At 36.7% G+C, this 5320-nt stretch overlaps 1 non-coding gene across 1 annotated transcript; it reads right to left on the reverse strand.

Moving 5' to 3' along the window:
* Positions 1–4255: 4255 nt before the first annotated feature.
* Positions 4256–4328, reverse strand: TRNAK-CUU (transfer RNA lysine (anticodon CUU)). Its single transcript has one exon. It is a non-coding gene; the product is annotated as a tRNA-Lys (tRNA).
* Between the last annotated feature and the right edge of the window lie 992 nt (positions 4329–5320).

Raw genomic sequence — 5320 nt, forward strand, 5'->3', positions numbered from 1 at the left:
TCAAAGGACATCATTTCACAGCTTTATGGTTTGACTACCCAACTATATTTCAGACTTTCATGGGGCCTGTAGCCCTTTCATTTTGGCCAATTTCTCCTATTTGGAAGAGATGTATTTACCCAATGCCTGTACTCTCATTGTATCTAGGAAATAACTAACTTGTTTTAGATTTTATAGGCTCATAGGTAAAGGGAATTTGCTTCATCTCAGATAAGACTTTGGACTTGGACTTTTGAGTTAATGCTGGAATGAGTTAAGGCTTTGGGGGACTGTAGAAAGGCATGATTGTGCTTTAAAATGTGAGAACATGAGATTTTGAATGATTAGGCTTTGTGTAGCCACCCAAATCTCATCTTAAATTGTAGTTCCCATAGTACTCGCATGTTTTGAGAGGGACCTGGTGGGAGGTAATTGAATCATGGAGGTGATTTATGCCATGCTGTTCTTGTGATAGTGAGTTCTCACGTGATCTGATGGTTTTATAAGTGTCATTTCCCCTCTTTGATCATTCTTCTTCCTGGTGCCATGTGAAGGAGGACATGTTTGCTTCCCCTTCTGTCATGATTGTAAGCTTCCTGAGTCCTCCCAGCCCTGTGAAATTGTGAGCCTATTAAATATCTTTCCTTTATAAATTACCCAGTCTTGGTTATGTCTTCGTTAGCAGCATGAGAGCAGACTAATACAAATAATTTGACTTTTTTTTTTTTTGCAATTTGGATGCCCCCCTTTTTTTAATTTCAAGTTTTAGATACAGGGTGGTACATGTGCAGATATACATTACATGGGAATATTGTATTATGTTGACATTTGGAGTATGAATTCTGTCAACCTGGTAGTGAGCATAGAACCTGAGTGATAGATTTTTCCCACTCCTCCCACCTTCTAGTAGTCTATAATGCCTATTGTTCCCATATGTATGTTCATATGTGCCCAATGCTTAGGTCCCACTTATCAGTGAGAATACAGAGTATTTGGTTTTTTGTTCCTGCATTAATTTGCTTAAGATTATGGCCTTCACCTCCATCCATGTTACTGCAAAGAACATGATTTTATTATTTTTTATGGCTATGTAGTATTCCGTGGTGCATACACTTCATGTTTTCTTTACTCAATCTTCCATTGATGGACACCTGGGTTTATTTCATGTCTTTATAATTGTGAATAGCATAGCAATGAATGTACAAGTGTATTTGTTTCTTTGATAGAATGATTTATTTTTGGGGGAGTGGTGGTATATACCCAGTAATGTGATTGCTGTGTCTAAGGATAGCTCTGTTTTAATTTCTTTGAGAAATCTCTGGAATACTTTCTACATTGGCTGGACTAACTGATATTCCCACCAACAGTGTATGTGCATTCTGCTTTCTCTGCAGCTTCATTAGCATCTGTTGTTTGACTTTTTAATAATAGCCATTCTGATCGGTGTGAGATGGTATCTTATTGTGGTTTTGGTTTGAATTTCTCTGATATTTGGTGATGCTGAGAACTTTCTTTCTTTCTCCTGTCTGATTGTTTTAGCTAATACTTCAAGTACTATGTTGAATAAAAAGACTTTGTCTTGTTCCACATATCAGAGGAGAAAGCCTTTCAGTTTTTCTGCATCGGTATGATATACTAGCTGTGGGTCTGTTATATATGGCTTTCATTGTATTGAGGTATATTCCTTCTATACCCAGTTCTTTTAGTGTGTTTATAATGAGGAGAGGCTACATTTTATCGAATGTTTTTTTAGCATTAGTTGAAATGCTCAGAAGATGTTTTGTCCTTCATTCTGTTAATATACTGTATCACATTGATTGATTTGTGTATGTTGCACCATCCTTGCATCCCTGGGATAAATCCTACTTGGTTATGATGAATTATCTTTCTAATTTATAGTAGAATTTGGTTTGCTAGTATTTTGTTGAGGATTTTGCAACAATATTCATCAGAGATATTGGCCTGTGGCTTTTATTTGCCATGTCTTTTCCTGGTTTTGATATAAGGGTAATACTGGCCTCATAGAATGAATTTAGAAGTACTCTCTCCTCCTCAGTTTTTGGAATAGTTTGAGTATGATTGATATTATTTCATCTTTAAATGTTTGGTAGAATCCAGCACTGAAGCCATTGGGTCCCAAGCTTTTCTTTGCTGACAGACTTTTTACTATTGCATCAATCTTAATACTGGTTATTGATCTCTTTGAGTTTTGGATTTCTTCATGGTCAGTCTTGGTTGGTTGTATATGTTTCAGAACTTATCTATTAATTTTTCACCATTTATGATGTTTATGTGGAGTAAAAATATGTTTCATATTCTTTTTTTCTTTTTATTTATCTTTTACTTAAATTTGTTATTAGAAACGCCTGCTGGATTTTTGAAATAACTTTTAAGTGATATACTTCATTTTGGAAATCTGATAAAGTGTTTGTATTATTAACTATTGTTTTTGGCAACAGGAGACTGAATCTTCCTTCTAGCTTAAACAATAAAATTTTGTATGAAACTAAACCATTTTGCATGTATTACTGGACTGATACCTAACAAAATAATAGCCTGTGAAATAATCAACTATACATTGTTTTTTCCTGAGTTTGTCTGCAAAATAAAAATTTGAGCTTTTGCTTTCTGATTCACAGAGTGCTAGGAAGAGGGGCTACCAGTTAGGATCTGTCCCAGTTATATAATCTCATAGGAGATTACTACAAATATTAGAATGGTAAAAGGGTATACCAGAAATCAAACTCAATACACAGAAAGGGACACAGAGATGCTTGTTTCTCTCCACTTTAATTTGGTTAGAGATAAAACAAAATCATCCCCAAGAACTTATAACCATAGCAAGACATCAGATACTTTTGTAGCCCAAATCCATGCTGTGTGGTCCACAAAGATTCAAGCAGAGAATTTAATTTAGTTTACTGTACTCTCTTATTAGTCATGCCTCAGGCAAATTGCTCAAGCAGAAGTCAATATTCTCACGAAGAAAGCAACTTTATTCTGTGGTCTTGAAGAGATAGAAAGCCCAGTGGAATGTAAAGAATGCACAGTCAAAAGTCTCTTAGTGCAAGAAGAAACACCACATTATGTACAAATAAAAACCATTAAAAATAACAGAAGTAAACTTTAAACCATGAAGCAATTACTGAATTTTATAGTTAAAATAAATACATGTTATATATTTAAAGAAATAATATTGAAAGACAAAATTGTTAGCAGCACATAGGAATAATGTTAAAAAAAAAAAAAAAGCATAAAGGATGTAGGGAAAAGAAAGAGAGATCAGACTGTCATTGTGTCTATGTAGAAAGGGAAGACATAAGAGACTCCATTTTGAAAAAGACCTGTACTTTAAACAGTTGCTTTGCTGAGATGTTGTTAATATGTAGCTTTGCCCCAGCCACTTTGACCCAACTTGGAGCTCACAAAAACATGTGTTGTATAAAATCAAGGTTTAAGGGATCTAGGGCTGTGCAGGACGTGCCTTGTTAACAAAATGTTTACAAGAAGTATACTTGGTAAAAGTCACTGCCATTCTCTAGTCTCAATAAACCAGGGGCACAATGCACTGTGGAAAGCTGCAGGGACCTCTGCCCTTGAAAGTGGGGTATAGTTCAAGGTTTCTCCCCATGTGATAGTCTGAAATATGGCCTCGTGGGATGAGAAAGACCTGACTGTCCCCCAGCCGGACACTCGTAAAGGGTCTATGCTGAGGTGGATTAGTAAAAGAGGAAAGCCTCCTGCAGTTGAGATAGAGGAAGGCCACTCTCCTGCCTGCCCCTGGGAACTGAATGGCTCGGTATAAAACCCGATTGTACATTTGTTCAGTTCTGAGATAGGAGAAAAACCACCCTATGGTGGGAGGTAAGACATGTTTGCAGCAATGCTGCCTTGTTATTCTTTACTCCACTGAGATGTTTGGGTAGAGAGAAACATAAATCTGGCTTATGTGCATGTCCAGTCATAGTACATTCCCTTGAACTTAATTATGACATAGATTCTTTTGCTTACATGTTTTTTGCTAACCTTCTCCTTATTATCACCCTACTCTCCTACTACATTCCTTTTTCCTGAAATAATAAAAATAATAATCAGTAAAAACTGAGGGAACTCAGAGGCTGGTGCCGGTGCAGGTCCTTGGTATGCTGAGCGCCGGTCTCCTGGGCCCACTGTTCTCTATACTTTGTCTGTGTGTCTTATTTCTTTTCTCAGTCTCTCATCCCACCCAACTGGAAATACCCACAGGTATGGAGGGGCAGGCCACCCCTTCATCTGGCATCCAATGTGGGGCTCAAACCCATGACCCTGAGATTAAGAGTCTCATGCTCTACCAACTGAGCTAGCCAGGCTTTTAAATAATGAAACTTAACACTGTACTTAAAGGGCTGTTCTGCTCAAATCATAAATGTGCACACTAGTTGTTCACTAGTAATTAAAACTACTCGTACACATTTAATCAACATTTTCACAAGCGTTTTGCCTTAACTAAAAATTTATATCAACATGAAGTCCTAGAATTATACTGCATGAGCCCCCAGGATTTGGAGAACATCATTCACGCTTCTTAATCCAAAAACTTGGGTGCATATGAAGTATAATTCCGACTGGAAATACCCACAGGTATGGAGGGGCAGGCCACCCCTTCAAAAGGAGATTTGGGAAGAACCAAATACAGCACTGACGAATTCTAAATTATTATTTCAGATCCAAATAAAGCCAGGTTACCTATAATGTTGCTGAACTATAAAGGAGTAGTCGCCCTCTAGTGTATTTCTCAATCTCTCAGTAAATGAAGTATCTTTTGGACCTTGTTATGGTACGTAGTTGGGGAGGAAGTGGGTATGTATGTCAGACATGATAAATCCACTCCAACTTTCCTATCTAACATTTTCAATTCTTTCCTTCTTGTCATGCCAGATAAACAATGGCATTCAGAATTCTCTAAATGTAGGCCAGCAATGCCTAAAAGCTTCAGTCAAACAAACAAGTGGTTAGAGGCACCTTCAGCTATACAAAATAATACGTTAAACAGAAATCACTGAGAAATACATATATATCAATGAATATATCAATATTCATTGATATGTGTGTATTTATCATATATCAAACAAGAGAAAGAAAGAAAGTTCTCAGCATCACCAAATATCAGAGAAATTCAAACCAAAACCACAATAAGATACCATCTCACACCAATCAGAATGGCTATTATTAAAAAGTCAAACAACAGATGCTAATGAAGCTGTAGAGAAAGCAGAATGCATATACACTGTTGGTGGGAATGTCAGTTAGTCCAGCCAATGTAGAAAGTATTCCAGAGATTTCTCAAAGAACTTAAAACAGA

The sequence above is a fragment of the Symphalangus syndactylus genome, chromosome 15 (genome assembly GCF_028878055.3).
Source record: "Symphalangus syndactylus isolate Jambi chromosome 15, NHGRI_mSymSyn1-v2.1_pri, whole genome shotgun sequence".
Lineage (NCBI taxonomy): Eukaryota > Metazoa > Chordata > Mammalia > Primates > Hylobatidae > Symphalangus > Symphalangus syndactylus.